This window comes from Dipteris shenzhenensis, chromosome 5 (assembly GCF_047967505.1).
Source record: "Dipteris shenzhenensis isolate YYH24624 ecotype China chromosome 5, Dip_SZ_1.0, whole genome shotgun sequence".
Lineage (NCBI taxonomy): Eukaryota > Viridiplantae > Streptophyta > Polypodiopsida > Gleicheniales > Dipteridaceae > Dipteris > Dipteris shenzhenensis.
Window position 1 is genome coordinate 47,765,309 of NC_141600.1, and position 21,396 is coordinate 47,786,704.

Below are 21,396 nucleotides of genomic sequence, written 5' to 3' on the forward strand. Positions count from 1 at the left end.
ATAACCCAACGCAGGAGTCCTCATGGGACCACAAACATCACTATGAATGAGCTGTAATTTACGAACAACTCGTACAGCACCATCCTTCTTGAAGGGGAACCTGTGCATATTCTCAAGTATGCACTCTTCACACGCATGAGGAGGAGGCAAAGCATCAACCATAGAATATTTTTGAAGTGTCATCAACTTGCCATAATTCATATGCCCCACATCTAGCATAACTGCAAGTCATAAAAGCATAAGAGTCATCCTCAGATATGGCTATAATCTGTAGAGCAACCACCTGAAAATCAGGACTGCAAGTCAAAAAGGCATACTCTTCTTCCACTGAGTTGGCTGAAGCATTACCACCATCATATGCATGAGGAGCTGAATCTGTGACAGCCATACCTGAATCCTTTTTCTTTTCCTTGGCAATTCTTTTCTTGCATTCCCCTATGTAGCGACCCGGCTTCTTACAATAATGACAAACACCCTTTCTCTTGGGCTTCTCTGCATCATTCCTAGCCTTGTGAGAAGGCTGTCCAGAATCAGCTTTATGCTGATGTGAAGCCTGATTTGCATGCTGCTTATGCTGCCCCTTCCCTTTGGGCTTGAATTTCGAAAGCATGGCATATGTTCACCAGCTCGTGAAGCCATGTTTATCCTGGTTTGTTCTTCCTGCAACAAAAGTCCTATCAACTCATGAAAAGTGAGAGGGTTGCCACCCCCCTTCAATGACAAATTCAATGAAGTGTGAAAGCCAAGATAAGACTCAGGAAGAGAATTCAGAGTGGTAGTGGCCATCTCTGAATCTGGAATGATCTCATCAATATTCAACATTTCTCTCTCAAATCTTGAAGTTTGGTGAGGTACTCAAACATAAAGTCACCCTCATCCATAAGAGATGAGTCAACTCTCTCTTCAGGAAAGAGACCCTACCATCATTGCGAGCTGAAAACATACTCTCCAAAATTTGGCAAAATATATGAAGCTGCCTTTGAGGTCTTGCATGACCGAATGTGCGGAATGATAAACCTTTTGACAGATTGGGAGATAACTGAAAGTGCTAGTGCATCGTGTGAATCCCACCTTTTCTGTTCATGTGTGGGAGCCACCGCTGCAGCAGCTGCTGCTCCTAGCACTTGTCCTACACCTTGTGTCACCAAATTGGTACTTCTCCAAAGACATAAAGAGGATTCTTTATTGCATTGGCGATGGTCAAGAAAGTTGACTTTGGTTTACTAGAATAAGCCTTGTTTAACTTTTGCTTTGCATTAGTAAAAGAGAACTGTGGGGACGCCCACAAGCGACTAGGATTAGCCCAAGAGCTAGGAATGCATGCATTTCGCTAACCTCTAATGGGGTAAAGTCTTGGAACTTGTTTGTGCAATGTGTAGGACCTAAGAGAGTGCAAAAAGAATCCAAGAGTGGGAAGAAATGCACAAAAGGCAAGTCCCACGAGGCCTAAAAGCATGGACAAGCGGGACACCTCTTTAAAAGGAGGGCCCACGAGATTAAAAAGGCACCAAAAGCACCACATTTAAAAAGAAAGCCTGAAAAGCTTGGTTTTTTTGTAAAAGCAGCTTTTAGAAAGCAAGCCCTAGCTTTTTGCTAGGTCTAGTCTATAAAAGAAAGACCTGAGGCCTCGCAGATCCATTCAAGAGTTGTACCCAGCTTCATGCTCTTTTCAAAGGCATATTCTATTGCAATAAAGACCTTCGGGGGGGTCCAGCCCTTATTTCTGGGCGCGTGCTGCATCTCCTTCTTCACTCCCTTCGTTCTATCGCAAAGAATCTTTGAGATAAGTGCTGCAATTCTGATTTTCAGATTTCAGTTTGTGTTCTCCAGTTTCTATCATGAAGTTCTTGTGAAATATTGCGTGGAAGTAGCAATCTTTGTTTTTTCTGTCCCTCTCTCAGTTTGTTTTGATTCCCCGAAGAAATCTGCTGCTACTCGTCATATGAAGCTATTAGATGCTGTTTTTCCCTGTTATCTATGAAATTCAAAATCTATCTTGGTGATTATCTGCTGCGAATCGAAGATCCAGGCCACATTTCTACCAGAAGTGATTCGTTTTTAGGGTTTAAAAGCTGAATACAGATACGCTTTAGGGTTTCTGGCCCGGTTTCAGAGCTGAATACATATTTGTTTTAGGGTTTCTAGCCCGGTTTCACCTTGAGCTTGTCCTCTACCCCTTCCTACACCTTGTTGAGGAGGAGTGGTAGGTGCTACCACATTCTCTGGTCGTGGCTCGTCCCCATTGACATAGTCCCATAAGTGTTTGCCAACTAAGATATTGTGAACCATAAAACTCCATAGGGAGTAGTTGGTACCATTGTAACCTCGAAGGCATGGAACCTCCCTCATACGCCAGCGTCAAATTCCTGTGCTCAATTCACTCTTTCAAACTCTCCCTCATTCCCTCACTCTACAAATAGCTAGGGCCCAGGACAACATGTCGAGCTGGACCCCCCCGAAGGATTTTATTACTTGAAGAGAGAATTCCGAGTACATAGTTCAGCATAGAGCTGTGTCTCCAAATCCAAAAATGTGAATCCATATTACAAGAGCTTCAAGCTCATTTCAAATTGGCAACATGCCACTTGTCTAAAATCTAGACTAAGGCCTTTTACATGCCACTAAGGGCAACTCTGGAGTCTTCGAAGCACTTGGTCACGCGAACCGCCTCCTAGATGCTTGTTAGGCTCCATAGCACTCGGGAAAAATAACCCTTCCTAGTATCTGCAACAATTAATCAAAGCGCACTACTGAACACATGTGCACACATAACAAATATATAAATATATTTATTCTTTGGTTGACCAAAGTCAACGCTCTTGATTATAATTAAGGGGCTTTGACCAAAGGTCGAGGCGCCTTAATTATAGTCAAGTCTCTCCAAACGAAGTTGGCACATCTTGGTTAACCGCAGTTTGGTATAAACCAAGTCTTCCTGATCGAAATCAGGCTTACTTGACCGAAGTCAAGTATCTTTGACTGTTGTCAATTCTTTGACAAATATAAGAACTCTTTTGACCATAATTAATCCAGATGGAAAACTCTTTAATTATGATCAAATAAATGGTCAACTGTACTTTGACTTAGGATATTTACCTTGTGGTGACATCCCCTCGGCTTTTATTCAGTTGACCTCAACTGAAAAGCTTCCTTGTAAACATCCAAAAGCTGTGGATGATCGGACATGTATTAGTCCATCCACTTGGCATCCAATGCCGTATAATTCTTGAATTTTACAAGGTACCTGTAAAATTCCTTGCCCTGAGGGCCTTTGCGTACAGTATGGTACACAATCTGCTCTGGCTAAAGGACCTCCTCCAGCGCATCCACTTCTGGTGGATCCTCTGATATTGCCTCTATAGGCTCTCGCCCCTGAAATTTATTTAGAAGACTCACATGGAATGCATTGTGAATCCTCCAATGCTCTAGGAATGTGAATTTGTAATCCAAATCCCATCATTCCCTGACTTTGATCTTGGCAAATCAAAAATGAAGTCCATTGTAATACTTTCCCATAGTGCCTGAGGCACGGGAAGAGGCATAAGTAGGCCAAGTGTCTTCCGTCTATCATACTTCACTTTCTGACACGTAAGACATTCAGTAACAAACTGATGTATATCTTTCCACATCCCTGGCCAAAAGAAATACCTCTCTAGTGCTAGAGTTGTTGCTGTAATTCCTCTATGTCCAGCATAGGGAAGTGCATGGCATTCTTCCAAAATCTTTTTCCTCGTCTCCTCGGTGATGCATAGGCAGTCATCTTTCATTAAATACCCATCTTTCAAGGAAAAGTGACTGGTGGACTGCCCCTCTTGCATTTGCTATAATATCTCACCAAAATATGCATCATTAGCATATTGCTCCCTCATGCCTTCCAAGTCCTGATGATAAGCAATAGTCACATTGTTGACCTGGGGTCTTCGGGACAAGGCATTTGCTACTCTGTTCCGTGGACAATCTGAAAATGATACATTGACAGCATATTTGCCCATTTCATATGCTTTTCGGAAAGTTTTATCTGAGTTAGAAAATATCTCAGACTTTGGTAATCTGTTTTAACAGTAAAATCTGCACCCAAAAGATAACGCTTCCATGTATTCACAGCATGAACTACAGCCAACAATTCTTTTTCATAGATTCCCAGATATCTTTCAACATCACATAATCTTCGGCTTTCGTATGCTACTACATGTCCATTCTGATGTAATGTAGTCCCAACACACTCTCCACACGCATCGCAATCAACATCAAAAGATTAATACAGATCCGAGACTACAAGAATAGGCTCTGTAGTCAACTTCACCTTGAGTGTATTGAATGCTTTCTTATGTGACATTCCCCATGTGAAGGCTGCATTTTTCTTAGTAAGGTCATGTAGTGGAGCTGCAATATTAGCAAAATGCCTGATGAATCTCCTGTAGTAGGAGCAAAGTCCCAAAAAACTACAGACCTGCTCATGCCATTCTTGGATGGCTCAAATCTTTGCAGGATCCATCTATATCCCATTCTTGGATATTATGTGACCCAGATAATGGATGTCTTCCAAAAAGAATTCACTTTTCTTGCTATTGGCAAAAAGTTGATGATTTCGAAGTCTCGAAACACCAAAGCAAGATGTTCCCTGTGCTCTTCTTCTGTCTTTGAAAAGACTAGGATATCATCAAAGAAAGTACCCGTGAAGTGCCTGTACTATTGGAAGATGCAATCCATCATTCTATTGAATGTGGCTAGAGCATTTATCAACCCAAAAGGTATCACTAAGTATTCATACAACCCAAAAGTAGTGCGAAAAGCTGTCTTATGCACATCTTGTGGTTGTATTCTGACTTGATGATAACCACTCTTCAAGTCTATCCTGCTGAAAACTGTTGCTCCTTTGAGCTAGTCAAGCACATCATCTACTCTATAAGGTGGTCTATTTGGTGGCTCACTACCAGGCATTAACTCTATCTGATGATCTTCTGGTCTCTCTGAGGGTAACTCCCCTGGCAAAGCATCTGAAAAAAATCTCTAAAGTTTACAAGAAACTGAAATTTATCTTTGTCTGCATCATTCATTTCAGCATGCATATCATTCTCTTTTTCTTTTACAAAAACCATGTACGCGGAAATTGCAGACTTTATTGCTTTACCACATGTAACATCAGATACAATCGGGATAGTTTCCCCTTTATTCCTGGCAACTAAATGCTGGTTTTCCTCCCTATGGATAAAACTCAGCACCCTCTCAAGGTATTCTATCGTTACTTCCTTTCGATAGAACCACGGTGTACCAAGTACAACGTCATGCTGCTTGAGAGGAGAAATTAAGAAGTCCTCTTAATCTACGTAACTCTGCACATGGACACGAAGCTTTCCAATCAAACGAGTAACTTGCACTAGATTTCCCTGGAATATTTGATCAGCATCAAGAGCTCTACCTAGCTCTTCAGTTTTTATCCCTAATCTCAGGGCTAAATCTTCAGATATGAAATTGTCTGTGGACCCTGGATCAAATAGGATTAATGCTTGCTGATCTCTTATCTTTCCCCATGATAGTAAAAGCTCTTTTTCCTTTGGGTCTGAGGTACTACCCAAAACATCTGGGACTGCTCCCACCATTGGTCTTGGTGGTACTTGTGGCTTTTTCTGCTCCTTAGAACCCGAAGGCTTATCACGGCACTGGGCAGCCATATGCCCCTCTTTCCCACATCTAAAGCATTTCCCATCTCTACGGAATTCAGCTATCTATTCAAGAGTGAATGGGGATTTGCCTTTATATGACCTTAAAAGCTGAGTACCCCTCGGCTTCTGAGGCTGAAACCCTTTCTTTTCAACCTTGGGATACTCTTTCTTTTCTCATTTTGAAAAATCACGTTTCTTCCTTTCAGTACCTCTTGCATGCAAGGATAGCAATGTGGATGGATCTTGTAACGGCACAAGACTAGCTGCTGAGGCTGAATGCATAATGTCCAGAATGTTCTTTGCCCCCAAAGCATTCACCACTGCCTGAATTTTTGGACTAGGACCTGCTCTGTACTTTCTCATTTGGGTTCTTTTGGAGATCTTTTTGAAAGGTGCAACCTGCAAATTAGCATCCCAAAACTTTTGGTTGTACACATCCACTGTATCTCCTGCATCCATATGCAAACTGTCCCAATCTTGAAGAACAGGATCTCTAAACTGTTTAGGCATGAACTGCTGGTAGAAGGCTTTCTTGAAGCCCTTTCACCTCTTTGGGGCTGCCCCATCTGTGGTCTGTGCACTCCACCATGTACTAGCTGTCGCTATCAAGTGCAAACTGACCATTCTCAACTTGGAGGATTCTGAAAAAATTTATGTACCAAATATTGTCTAATGAACTGCAGTGCCTTGTCTGTATGACCATATTGTCCATTATAGGTCATAAACTTGACAGATTTACCTCCATCTTTGAATTCCTTGGTCTCTCTGGAAGACTTGCTCTTCCTAGACCTCTTGTGTTTCCTTCTTTTCTTGGATGGTTTATCTAATAAAGAAGAAGATACAGAAGTTGAGCTCGAGGTAGACGGTGAAGGGCTTGGAGATCGGGGATGATGCCTCAATCTCTTCCTGCTATGAGACCGTCCCCTATGAGCTCCCTCTCTCTCGGGCTGTACACGAGAGTGTGCCTCTGGCATTGGCACATCATAAGCTACATTAGGCATAGTTTCTGCTTGAAACAAATGCTGAGCTCTTGGATCCCTTCTGAGATTTTCCATCTCCTGCATACGAATGCGTACCATCTGCTCAAATTCTTGCTGATTTTGCTACACACTTCTCTATCTTGGATGTGCATCCCTATCTTGTGAATCCCACTAGATAGGTGATTGAGCCATTCTCCTTCAACTTGTCTGAGATCTGCAAGTTTCTCACACACACTGTGTGCGCAACTGATGCACGCAACCTTTGCTTTTCAAAGAGAAAAATTACCTCAACAAGGGGTGTCTTGCATTCACAACTTGTGCCAGTAATGGGCTGTCAATTCAAAGCATATACCCACAAAGTGGCCAAAGCATCAACGACTGTGTTGCCCCTTTCTTGGTTGCTGCAAAAAGCACTCAGAATGCATTTGTTTTTCCCTCTTTTCACTGCTCAAAGGCATGCATATTCTTTTTCTGCAAATCTCTGATTTTCTCTGATTTCTGCTTTTTCTGACAGTAAATACTCTCTCAGGTAGGTGAAAACTGTTGGCAGAAACAGTCTCTGCAACTGTCTTTTTTTTTATAACAGTAACCAGATGGGTAACTGCTGGTTACTCTAACCAGACTGACTGGTTCTGGTTTGGTTAGTCTGCAACTAGACTAACTGGACTGGTTACAGTGACCAGACTAGTCTGGTTGAACTAACTGGACCTCTAACCAGTCCACTAACCAAGATTAGGTTAGATGAAGCCATGGTCTGCCACATCAGCCACGTGTCAGTGCCATGTCAGCATCTGATCTGGCTGCCACATGTACTGCCACATCAGCATCTGCACATGCATGCCACCTGGCTGCCACGTCATCTGCTGACCTGCCACATCATCTGCTGCCTGACTGAGCGCCACATCAGCGCAGCCTAAGGTTCCAGACCTTGGTTGCTGGTCAGCATCGCGTGTCGCGGGAGCCTGCGTGAAGGTCCGTCTATCAGCCTTCCCCGTCCGGCGACGTCTCCTAATGAAATCTCATGGCCTGAGCTATGAACACACCTGCGCCATAACGCCCTTGGAGCATCCCGAACGACAGTCTTTTTCTTTCAATGCTAGGAAAGGGAGATAGCTCCCGTCGCTTACGGACACCTTTGGACCTGTCCACTAAATAACCTGCGATGGATTTCGCTGGCGTCGTCTCCATACGTGACCCCTACCTCAGGATCTCGGTTTCTCTCCACCAATTTGTGTTGGTTGACAGTCTATGCTTACGTGAGCATAGCCTGCGTGGGTAGTCCGTCAGACACCTTTACAATCCTTGGCATTCTACGTGATCACACAAACTGCGTCAATGGCCAACCTTCCACCTTTGATACGCCAAAACACCTTGTCTGGGGTTACATCAACAGAGTAGCTGGCTCTCCGTCCGTTGCTCTTTCAATGAGAATTTAAGGTCAGCGTTACCACAAATCATTCATACGTGACATCGCTAAACCTCCTGCTCTTGGATCGTCACGCTCTAAGAAGAGCGATGAAAATTCAGCTCTGATACCAATGTAACCTCGAAGGCATGAAGCCTCCCTCATACGCCAACGTCAAATTCCTGCGCTCAATTCACTCTTTCAAACTCTCTCTCATTCCCTCACTCTGCAAACAACTAGGGCCCAGGACAACATATCGGGCTGGACCCCTCTGAAGGATTTTATTACTTGAAGAGAGAATTCTGAGTACATAGTTCAGCATAGAGCTATGTCTCCAAATCCAAAAACGTGAATCCATATTACAAGAGCTTCAAACTCATTTCAAATTGGCAACATGCCACTTGTCTAAAATCTAGACTAAGTCCTATTACATGCCACTAAGGGCAACTCTAGAGTTTCCGAAGCATTTGGTCAAGCGAACCGCCTCCTAGATGCTTGTTAGGCTCCATAGCACTTGGGAAAAATAATCCTTCCTCGTACCTGCAACAATTAATCAAAGCGCACCACCATGGCACCCATTAATTGTCAGCGCTTTGCATGCAAATAATACACTATGCACTAATTTTAGTGACAATGGGCCTCCCCACTGAACACATGTGCACACATAACAAATATATAAATATATGTATTCTCTGGTTGACCGAAGTCAGCGCTCTTGATTATAATTAAGGGGCTTTGACCAAAGGTCGAGGCGCCTTAATTATAGTCAAGTCTCTCCAACCGAAGTTGGCACATCTTGGTTAACCGCACTCAACCTTCTTGGTATAAACCAAGTCTTCCTGACTGAAATCAGGCTTACTTGACCGAAGTCAAGTATCTTTGACTGTTGTCAATTTTTTGACCAATATAAGAGCTGTTTTGACCATAATTAATCCATATGGAAAACTCTTTAATTATGATCAAATAAATGGTCAACTGTACTTTGACTTAGGATATTTACATTGTGGTGACCACCATCCAACTTATCCTCCTGTGTGAGGACTCCAAACACTTCATTGGGATTGTTCTGGGCCATAACTGCCAAAGAAAATGCAGCTAATACCAACAAAAAAATTCCCTTCGTGGGAATTAAGATGCACAACACAAATCCCTTCCGGGATATTGAAGCAAACCGCTCATTGCAAAAAAAAAGCCAAACAATGGCTCAAAATGCAACAGCCCAAAAGCATAAACTGAATTGAATCTCTACCAAATGTGCCTGCAAAACACCTGCAAAAAATCCAAAAGCCCTAGATACTGAGAATTGGGTGTCCAAAACCAAAGGACAGCTTGCTCTCAACCTATCAAAGGCTCAAAATGCACCCAAATAACCTGCAAATGCCCAAAATTGGCCAAAAAACACTGCAAAGTCTGCAATGTGACTCAATCTGAGTCCAAAAATGCATGCAAAGTATCCAAACACCCCGTATACTGTGAAATTGCAGCCCAATCACAAAAGCCCCAATTTCTTGAGGAAAATTGCAACCAGAAAAGGGCAAATTGACTAAAATCCCCGAATGTTGCCAAGATTGCACTTGGCCTGCAAAAGCTCTAATTCTAACTGCAAATAGTTGCAAATGAACACACCCAAAATCCCAACTCCAGGCTGAAAATGCAGCCTTGAGTGCAAATATGTACCTGTGAGCACACCCAAAGCCCCCAAATGTACGGATAGGACAGATGTACGAGCAGCTGAGAGTTTGTACGGCAGCTATACGAACATGCTCATTGCTGACGCAGGTTCAAGCTTAGCTGTACGGAATCTACGGTGCAGATGTACAAGCAAAGTATCGGCATCTGTACGGGCGGCTTTGATTGTACGACATAGGTACTGCGGAGCTATGACTGTACGACGCACGTACTGCGGAGCAGTGTACGGGTGCCTGTACGGACGCCATATAGTGTATGGAGCTGCAAAATGGTATGGCGCCTACAGACTGGTACGGATAGGCACCAAGCGGATACGGGCTAGCGCTATACGGACGAGAAGACTGATGCAACGTTTGGCACATGTGGGCGGTACGTCTGTACGGCAGCCATACAATGGCTGAACCGGGAGCTTGGGCTGAAGAAGAAGACGGAAGCTTAGCTGCTCAAATACTAAATGTGAGAATGTGTGTGTGTTTACAAGAGAGCAAAAGAGCTGGAGAGAGCAAAAGCACACACTATACTGAAGAGATAGAAACAACATAAAAGCCTTGGGTTTTGTCAAAGTGACCAAACCCTATGCTAACTTTAACTGTAGTTAGGGATCCTAACTATAGGAGGGAAAAGTATCCCTAATCCACTTATTAGTCATACATTGGTCACTATCATGAATTATGGCGATAATTCCAACACACTTTGCATGCAATGATAAAAAGTTCCTAAATTTCACCAAGTAGCGGTAGGAAACTCTACCCCTGATCTTCCTTTTTTTATGTACCAAAATCTGCTCTGGAACTAGGATCTCATCCAACTCCTCAACCTATGGTTGCATCTCAAAAGGCATTTCATCTGGCACATCTCCCTTAAATGGCTTAAGCAGACTTACATGGAAGGCATTATGAATCCTCGAAAGCTATGGTAGCTTCAGCCTGTAAGCTTCATCACTAATCTTTTTGAAATTTGAAAAGACCCATAGTATCTCATATTGAGCTTGGGAAACAACCACTCTTTGTCCCTCTTCTTTGTCAGCCTTGCCTTTTCAAAACGCAAAAGAACCCAATCAGCTTCTTGAAATACCAATTCACGACAGTGAGGATCGACTGCCTTATTTTGCTTGCCTGAGTCTTTTGGAGAGCCTGCTTCACCTTCTGATATGCCACATCCATGCTTTGAACATACTTATCAGCCTCAAAAAATTTATCCTTGGGCTTTCCTTCCTCCTTCCACTGTTTCAAAAGGAGCTTTCCCAGTGGAAGTATTCACAATATTGTTGTAAGAAAACTCCACTAAGGGAAAATACTTCTCCCATTGTATCTTATGGTCATGCACATAACATTTCAGCAAGTCTAGAACAGTGGAATTAGCCTCTTTGGACTGCCCATCTGTCTCAGGATGAAAAGAAGATGAAAACTTCAATGTAGTGCCCATATTCTCAAAGATCCCCCTCCAAAATAGACTCGTCATGCGCGGATCTCTGTCACTCACGATAGACTGAGGCATGTTCTGTATGAACAAACTTGCCATATGATCCGTTGTAATTTTCTTCCTCACCGGAATGAAGTGTGCCTACTTGGCTGAACCGGCATATAATAGTCCAAAGGCCATCATTTCCCATAGGTGTCCTACAAAGATCCAATATGAAATCCATGGTAATGCTCTCCTACGGTCTATCTGGGATTGGCAATGGCTGCAACAATCCCGGTTTCTTCTACCGGTCAAACTTGACCTTCTCGCAGATGATGCATGTTCTGACAAAAGGCATCTACATCCCATCTCAAAGGTGGCCAATAGAAAAATTGTTCCACTGCCTTCACCGTGGCATCAATGCCTATATGCCCTATGTACAATGGAGCATGACTTTCTATCATTACCTTTGACCTCAACTGCTTTGTGACACAAAGGCGACCATGCATCATAAGAAAGTCATCCCTGAGAGTACAATGGTCATGCCGCTGATTATTAGACAGCTGGTCATAAATTCTTGAGAAATCCTCATCCTCAGCATATTGGTCCTTCATTGTATCCAACAAACTGTGGTAAGCAATAGTTACTACAGGCTTGTGGTTTCCTTGACAATGCATCGGCCACTACGTTCTTTTTACCCTCCACATGCACTATCTGAAAGTGAAACATGGATAAGAAATTAGCCCAATGCATATGCTTCTCAGATAACTTCGTCTGAGTGAGGAATTATCTCATTGACCGATGATCTGCGTGCACTGTGAAATCAACCTCAAGTAAATAGTGCTTCCATGTAGCAAGGGCATGAATTACAGCCAACAATTCCTTCTCATAAATGCCCAAATGTCTTTCATCATCCAGAAAAATCCTACTCTCATAGGCCAGTACTTGTCGATTTTGCATAATGACCGTTTCAAGGCCATTCTTTCCACATACATCAGCTTGGACATGAAAAGCTTTACGGAGATCTGGTAAGACAAGCACTGGAGCTGTGGTAAGCTTTTCTTTTGGCATCTCAAATGCTGCAATCTGATATGAAGGATGTTCCCTTCTTCTACTGACCAATTGCGAATTGCCTCAATCTTAGCGGGATCCGTGCGCACTTCATCCTTGGAGACAATGTGTCCTAGAAAGTGAACCTCAGGCATAAAGAATTCACTCTTCTTTGCATTTAGAATCAGCCTGTGTTTGCTGGGTTCTGCTTGCCAAATGCTTCTTGTGCTCTACCTTATCTTTTGAATACACTATCATGTCATCAAAGAATGTGCCCACAAAAGATCTGTGCTCTCGGAAGATTCTGTCCATCATCCGGTTAAAGGTGCAGGTGCATTCGTAAGCCCAAATGGCATAACCAAGAACTCATACAACCCAAAGCTGGTCCTAAAGGCAGTCTTGGACACATCCTCTAAATGAATGCGTATCTGGTGATACCCACTCCTGAGATCTATGTGACTGAAGATAGCTGACCCCTCCAATCTATCCAAGATATCATCTATTCTTGGAATGGGAAATCCATCTTTGATGGTTATCTTCTTCAGTGCACGATAGTCAATGCACATTCTCCATGAACCATCATTCTTCTACACTAACAGAGCTGGTGAACAGTGAGGGGAAGAACTGGGCTGAATTCAGCCCCTTCTCTAAAAGATCCTTCACCTGGCTCATGATTTCTTCTTCTTGAGCTGCCGTCACCCTATAAGGTGCCCTATTTGGTGGACTACTGCCTGGCACTATATCAATCCCATGATCCTCAGGCCTCTCAAGTGGAAGTTCCCCAAGAAAAACACTCTCCAAACTGATTAAGTAAATATGTCTACTCTTTATCCAACTTAGAGATTACAAATTTTGGATCGTCAGACTTAGTATCCTTTGCAAAAATTAAATATGGTGAAATATGATGTTTCATTACTGAGCATATAGCTGAAGCAGATATAACAGGGACTGACTCTCCCTTAAGCTTGACATCCAATACATGTTTCTTCCCTCTATACTCCGGAGAGATCTTCTGATTGTATGTATCCACCAGCAAAACATCACAACCCTCAAGAGGCATTATATAAAATTCCTCGCTGCCCACAAAGCTCTGAATGTGCAAACGGAGCTTTCCAATGATAACGGTGACCAGAGTGCTAAACCCAGGAGAAGCCAAGCTTGGCTTGCTCATAGGCCGCATCTCCTGTGCACAGATTCCAAGTTTGCCTACCAGCTTCGGAGAGAGAAAGTTTGCAAGAGCCCCTTGGTCAAAGAAGATCAATGTCATCCGATCTCTCACTTTACCCCATGCCATGCAAAGCTCCGTAGCATCCCCATTGGGCTGCTCACTGATAACAGCAAGCATTAATCCTACAGATGGTTTAGGCTTCTTGCCTTTCTGCTCATCCATATCATCCATTTTCCCTTTAAGCTTGCATTTTGGGCAATCCCATGCCACATGCCCCTCGTCCTTGTAGTGAAAGCATTTATTCACCTCCATCAAAGCTTTCCTTTCCTCACGTGACAACCAATTGGAGCCTGGCTTATCATGCTTCTTTCCTTTGCTAAATGGAGCCTTGGAAGCATTCCCTCGTTGTAGGCCATTCTATGGGCTATCCATAGGTGCCAGCTGATTCGCATTTTGGAGCTGTGTCGTGCTACGTGCCGGTTGTTGGAGACATTTCGAGGTTGTTGAAGCGATCCGGGGGCCTCTTCGTGAGCCCATTCCTTCTCTTTTGGCTTACCTTTGCCTCAGGCTACGAGTACCCCTCCATTGGATCACTTTCCTCTCATTTCCAAGTGCTCTCCTCCTCGTGGGAGCACTTTCTCTTGCTGTAATCCTCATTTCCAGCCCACTTTTTGCATGGACTGTTGCGGTCTAGTAATCCCTTCCTCCATCGTTAGCCCCTTCTCTCCGTCGCTAGCCCCTTCCTCCGTCGCTCAGCCTCCCTCTCCTGTCACTCAGCCTCTCCACCTCCGTCGCTTAGCCTCTGTGCCTCAAGCCCCTCCTCACCACTTAGCCTCTCTGTCACTAGCCTCCCTCTCCCGTCGCTAGCTCCTTCCTTCGTCGCTCAGCCTCCCTCTCCTGTCGCTCGGCCTCTCCACCTCCGTTGCTCAGCCTCTCCGCCTCAAGCCCCTCCTCACCGCTCAGCCTCTCTCTCTCTCTCTCTCTCTCTCTCTCTCTCTCTCTCTCTCTCTCTCTCTTTGTGTCCCATAGGCCATGTATGGCCTTCCGTGGACCTTTAATAAAATCTCTCTCTCTCTCTCTCTCTCTCTCTCTCTCTCTCTCACATATTGTGAACAAGGAATGGACTGAAGCAATTGATTTTATCAAGCATCCTAGAAGAGCATGGAAAGGAATTAAACAAAGGTCAAATGACATTATGGGAGATTTTACAGAAACACAAATGCTGGAATATGCTCAACAGCTCTACACACATCCCAAGGCTCGGCCCATGGTGAGCATACCTCTCAGCAGTAATACTCAGGGTCTTTTCTCATTGAAAGATGTACAAGATGGCCTCAAGAAAATGGTAAATGGAAAGGCAGCAGACACTCTACACCTAGTGGCTGAACTCATTAAGTGGACCAATGAGCACACGCAAAGGCACATAGCAATGGCACTAAATCAGGCTTTGATGCATGGTTTCCCAACAGAATGGCAAGAGAATTGGATCAAACCAATCTACAAAGGGGGTGACCGCAATCAATTAACAAATTACAGAACAATTATGGTATGTTCCACTCTAGCCAAACTATATAGCACAATAGTAGAGGCAAAATTGAGTGCTTGGGCAGAGAAAGAAAATAAAAGAGCAATGGGACAAGCTGGTTTCAGACCAAAACACTGTACAGTGGATCACCTAGTCACTCTTCGAGTTTTGATGGAGGAAAGCCGCCTCAAGGGGAAGCCACTCTTCTGTTGTTTCATTGACTTTAAGAAGGCATTTGATACAGTGCCTAGGGATGTGCTATGGGAGAGAATGGAATGCATAGGGGTGCCCGAGGAAATAAGGTTTGCTGTCTTTAGACTTTATGAGAAAGTAAAATGTCAACTAAAATGTAAGGATGGGATGTCACAAGAGTTCTATAGTAATATGGGGGTAAAACAAGGATGTCCGCTCTCACCCACTTTGTTCGGCCTATGCATTGATAGACTTGAGGAGTTGGTGAATGAAGAAGCATGTAAAGATGAGTTATACAGCCCTCATCTAGCAGGTCTCGTGATTTGGTTGCTTCTTTACGCAGATGATGTGGTTGTTTTCACTGATAGTGAAAGTAAGATGCAAAAAATGATGGATATCTTCAGCATATTTTGTGCAGAGAGTGGGATGGCTATTAATGTCAACAAAACTAAACTCATGATAGTCAAGACTATACAGCCAAGCAGCCCCCTCCAAATCTTATATAAAGGACAACCCATTGAGACAGTGCACTCATTCAAATACTTGGGTATTGAAATCCCCGCCAATAATAGATGGAACAGCTGTGTGCAACGGAGACTTGATGCAGGATGGGCAAAATACTTCCAATTTGAAAATGAGTGCAACAATAGCAATACGAGAAGGTGGCAAGTACGAAATATGATCTTTGGGGCATATGTGATACAGACAGTACTCTACGGAGTAGAGGTATGGGGTGGGAGTATATCTCCATCAACGTGGAATGAGATAGAGAAAATGCAAAAGTCTTTCATTAGGAGGCACCTGGGCATCAAGGCTACTACACCATACTCTTTGTTACTCCTAGAGACAGGATGTATACCCATAGAGCTACATGCTCTGAAGAGAGTACTCAGATACATCACAAAGGTCAAGTGCATGGATAATGAAAGGCTACCAAAGAGAGCATGGAATGAAAGTCAGAAGCTTCAAAAGACAAACAAGGGCAAGATTTTGACATCCGGATGGGCACAGGACCTAAAAAAATGGTTCAAGAAGTGGGAAGTAGAAGAGTATTTAAACTACTCTTCAGAGGAGATTGATGAAGAGGCTTTTCATTATGACCTGCTGAATGCACTACACAGGAAATGGCAAACAGCAGAAAACAAAGATAAATTTGAGTACTATCGCACATATATCAACCCCGAATATTGGTCAATTTATACAGGAAGGGAGACAACAACGCAGAAGTACATATGTACACCTATAGCAGTGCATAAACGGAGGGCTTTAGCCTCGCTTCGCACCCGATCACACTAGCTGCAAATAGAAACAGGGGGATGGAAAAAGATGCCAAGGGAGAGTAGAATATGCCAACTATGTGATCAAGGTATGGTTGAAACAGAAGAACACATGGTAATGATATGCCCTCACTATGCACACATTAGGGAAGAGTTCAATCACCTCCTTGAGGGACATAACAAACTGGCTGATTTGCTGCATAAAGGGTCACCTTCAGCTTTAGGAACATTTGTGTATAAGCTCTTCAAGCATAGGAATCCACCTGAATCCTAGAAGGTGGTTTCTCTTTCCACCCTCCCATCTTCGGGAGGAGCTTTCATGTACTTGTGATATTGTATTGCCCAGGTCCCATAGGCCGGTTTTGGTCTTCAGAGGACGATAATATATTCTTCTTCTTCTTCTCTCTCTCTCTCTCTCTCTCTCTCTCTCTCTCTCTCTCCCGTCAACCTCAGCCTCAGCCTCGCCCGTTACCTCAACCTCGTCGCCCGTCACCTCAACCTCATCACCGTCTGTCGTCGACTCCACCAGCGCCACCAGCACCGCACCAGTTAACCTAACCAAGCCTCGACAGAGGTTAACCCAACCCAGGGTTAACCCCTAGTTGGGCTGAACCCCCAACCCAGCTAGGGGGTTAGCTCAGCCAAGGGGCAGCAGAAGATATGGCCAGCAAGGAATGGCCGAGCCTCTCCTCAAAGTCTCCCCCCTCAACCCCAATCATTTCAGGCAACAAGTAGGTCCCAATACGCCACCGTTGCAGCTATGACACCCTCTCTGTATGCACATACCTACCTACGAGGAGGTCTGGACCGACCCATCATTGGGCACTATGAACAGATTTCTTATCTAAAAGAGCAGGTAAGAGAGTTAAAGATGCAATTGGCAGATGCATTAGCTAGAATTCAGGTTCTAGAAGGACCTAACAAGCAGGCAGTCATCAATGAGGTTGTAAAATCTTACAAGGCTTCCCCCCCTACCCCCCAGCTAGTCTCCACAGTCAAACACCTAGTTCACCCTGAAGTACAGACCGCAAAGAAGGAAGTAATTGTGGAGTTAGATGCAAAGGTTAACGAGGCTGACATTCAGGAAGAGATTAAAGAACATGCAGCTAGGTGTGATAACGCTTTGAAGATTAGAATAGGGGGACTCCCCAAAGGATGGTGCAAAGAGGAGGACTCTTTCAGTGACACCTTAGCACATATCAAAGCAACCATGCCTAATATTGATTGGATAGTTGATAAGGATGATGCTCTTGATGATGACCATGAACCCAGAGCAACTTGTATCTTACAGTCTAAAGGTCATGCTATCACTACGCTTAACTCACGGGATCTACGAGTCAAGGTTCTCAGACAATCCTATAAGCTGAAAGGAACTAAGATATGGATAGCTGAAGAACTTACGCAAGACCAATTGAAAAATAAGGCAGCGGAATTAGCTAAGGTCAAGGCTGCAAGAAATGATGGAAAATGGGCAGTGTACTGTGAGGTCATAGCACTCATTAAAGAGTTTAAATCCAAGCCAAAAGACTCTCAGTCTTAAACTGATGTATGGCCGATTATATTTCTTTCCAAGTCATTATGTAGGTACTCTAAATAAATGGAGATGCTTTATGCACTCCCTGAGAGCTACCCTCCCTAAGCTGATGTACTAATTGGTTTTCATGTTATCCCATAGACTTCTAGGTCTTCCATGGACCTTAATAGACTTTCTTTCTTTTCTTTCTTTCTCATTTTCACCTCTCCTTCAAGAGTGAATCTCCCTGCTCGCATTCAAAGCTTTTTTACTCCTATCCTTTCGGGCTACATCATTGGGTAAGCCGTTGTTGCATTGGTTCTTTCCAATTTCTGCTTCATTTGCATTTTGGAAAGGCCCCGTGTTGCCTTGGAAGGCCTCGTGTTGCCTTTTGGGGATTTTTCTTGCAACAGGTACTCCTTGGGACAGCAAAGTCTTTTGCAGGAATAAGCTTTGAAGCTTCAGCACAATTTTGCACTTGATTTTTGAGAGTTTGTCATCCTCTCATTTGCATTGTCAGATTGGTGCTTTTGCCTTGCAAACAAGATACTCCTCTGCCAACCCATTCTAGAGCAGCTGTTCGGAAAGAGCATGCTAGTTTTGTTGCTAATGCATTGGTTGCTACAGCATGCAATGAGGAGCCATAATGCCATAAGGATGCCTTTCAAAATGATTGTTGGTTGAAGGCTACGCAAGCTCAATTCAATTCTATCTATCACAATAACACTTGGGAGTTGTGTGACTTGCCTCCTGGCAAGAATGCCATTGGAACTAAGTGGGTTTATAAGATTAAACGGAAAGCTGATGGTTTAGTGGACTATTACAAAGCCCGTCTTGTTGCTAAGGGCTATGCTCAGCAACAAGGCATTGACTTTGAGGAGACTTTTGCTCCTACTTCCAGGATCACTACTATTCGCATTGCTATTGCCTTTGCTGCCCACTTTCATTGGGAGGTACATCAGCTCGATATCAAGACAGTTTTCCTTCATGGGCATTTGCAGGAAGAGATCCAACCTCCTCGCTTTGCGGTTGAAGGTTCTGAAAGCAAGGTATGCCGGTTAAAGAAAGCCCTCTATGGATTGAAGTAGGCACCTCAGGCTTGGTATTCCAGGATACATACTCATTTACTCACACTTCGCTTTCAGAACAGTCCCACAATGGCTACCCTTTACATCCGCAAGAGTGGGACAGATTTGCCAATTTTAGTCCTTTATGTGGATGACATGCTTGTGACTGGGACACATGCTAAGCAAATTGCAGATTTTAAGCTTGATTTGCAGAAGACATTGGCTATGTCTAATCTTGGTCTTTTGCACTACTATCTGGGCATCCAATTTGCTAGCAGTGAGGGGGGCATTTTGATGTCACAATCCAAGTATATTGGACAGCTTTTGCAACGTTTTCAGTTATTCACTGATAGTGATTGGGCTGGCTGTTCGGACACCCGTGTGTCACATAGTGACAAGTGTTTCATGCTTGGTACTTCATGCATTTCTTGGTTAAGCAAGAAGTAGGGTACAGTTGCTACTTCTAGCTGTGAAGTTGAGTACAAAGCAGCTTTTACAGCTACAGTGGAGTGTGTTTGGCTTTGGAAGTTACTTGCAGACCTTTATGCATGTCAAACTGCTCCGTCATCTTCACTCATAGTCAGAGTGCTTTGGCTGTTGCACGAAATCTTGTTTTCCATGCTTGGACAAAGCATATTGAGGTTCAGTATCATTATGTCAGAGAGAGATTATCAGCGGGTGATATTCAATTGTCTTATGTTCCCACTGAAGACAACTTGGTAGATCTTTTTATGAAGGCTCTACGTCGACCTAAGTTTGAAGCTTTTCAGTAAGCTTTAAACTTAGTACCTTTTGTGATTTGATCTGTTGTACTCTGTACAGTCATAGGTTGCTATATCCCTACATGATGAACATATGCAACCATGACATTAGATATTCAGGTATCATGAGTCATGTCCACGATCCTTCAGCCCATAACATGGAGGGGGGTTTGTAGGCCATTCTATGGGCTATCCATAGGGTTTCAAAATAAATTCTTTTGAAGCTCACACCTAGTGCACCTCAAACGCTACGCACTTGCCCCTAACCACAATTAGTGGTTAACTTAGTATGTGGTGTTAGAATTATAGATATAATTCAGCAGTGACCAATGTAATTTAATAAGCTAGTTAGGGGCACTTTTCCCTCTTTAAGAGGTTTTTCCCCCTAACAGCAGTTAGTTCACTAACTATGGTTAGTGACTACTAAGGTTTTGTCACTAGGACAAAACCTTATCTCTTTTCTTTTGAGTTGTACTCTACACACTCTTCTATTGCAACTAAGTTTTCAGCTTCCAAGCTTTCAGCTCTCACTCTCTTGCTCTCTCTCACTCTCCATTCTCTCACATTTGGTATCAGAGCATTAGATCCAGCTCCCTACGACTTCCCCGTTGAGCTCTAGCACCCAGCCCTGCTTCTCCTGTCGCTCCTGCTCCTGCATCAACAACCCGTCCGTACAACTCGAGCTGTCCGTACAACGCCGTACATTCCGTACAGGTCCGTACGGATCCGCTACTCTAGTACCTACGTAGCTGTGCTAAGTCCGTACCTGTCGTACCCTGCACATTCTGCGTACCTGCGTTGACGCCGTACCAGTGTACTTGCACCTAACCGTACAACAAGTACTGCACGCACGCACCTGCAGCCTTACCTGCGCCGTTGCAGGTAATCGTCGTTGTACCTGTGCGTAAAATCTTGATCTACCTGTTGCAACCATACTTGCGTCACCTTCCGTACGAACGTTGTACCTGCAGTACCTGCTATTGCCGTACCTGCGCGTACACACTGTACAACAGGTAGTCGTACCTGTTTCGTACAGGTTCTATTTCAGTATAGCTTGCTATCGCCGTACATCCTGCAGCCCCTTGTCATCGCCGTACGGTTCTGCGTCATCTGTCGTACATCCGCACGTGTGGCAGATCTGTACCTACAGATCCGTACAGGGTTTCCTTCATCTGCAGGTGATCTTTGGCAGGCACATTTTGCAGACAGCCATTGTTTGGCTCAGTCTTTGGGAGTACATTTGGGGCATTTTGTTTGTTGCAGACATTGCAATCAAATTGCAAGATCTACTTTACAAATTTGGGGTATTTTCAGGTTCACAGTTACTTGCAAAGCAAACATTGCAGATAGATCTACAAATTTGGTCTAAAATTTGGGGCTTTTGTTCAGAAATGGCAAATTTGGGGCTTTTAGTGAATTTGCCCCTTTCTGATTGCAATTTCAAGCTCGAAATTTGGGGCTTTCAGTTTTGCAGTACAATTTCTTGAATAAATTTGGGGATTTTGTGATTACACTACAATTTTGCAGTAAAATTTGGGGCTTTTGCAGACAGAGCGCAATTCTTGCAACATTTGGGGCTTTTGATCAATTTGCCCCTTTCCGGTTGCAATTTCAAGCCTATTTTGGGGCTTTTGTGTTGGGAGAGCAATTTCTGGAGTTTTCAGTTCATACTGCCTTTCTTGGAGTGTTTTGCAGCACTTTTGGC

The 21,396-nt window shown here is 43.7% G+C and overlaps 1 protein-coding gene across 3 annotated transcripts in view; it reads right to left on the reverse strand.

Moving 5' to 3' along the window:
* The window catches only part of LOC147902113 (O-fucosyltransferase 2-like), a 90,132-nt gene that overhangs the window by 31,699 nt on the left and 37,037 nt on the right, over positions 1 to 21,396 (reverse strand). The gene's annotated exons all lie outside the window — the stretch shown is intronic.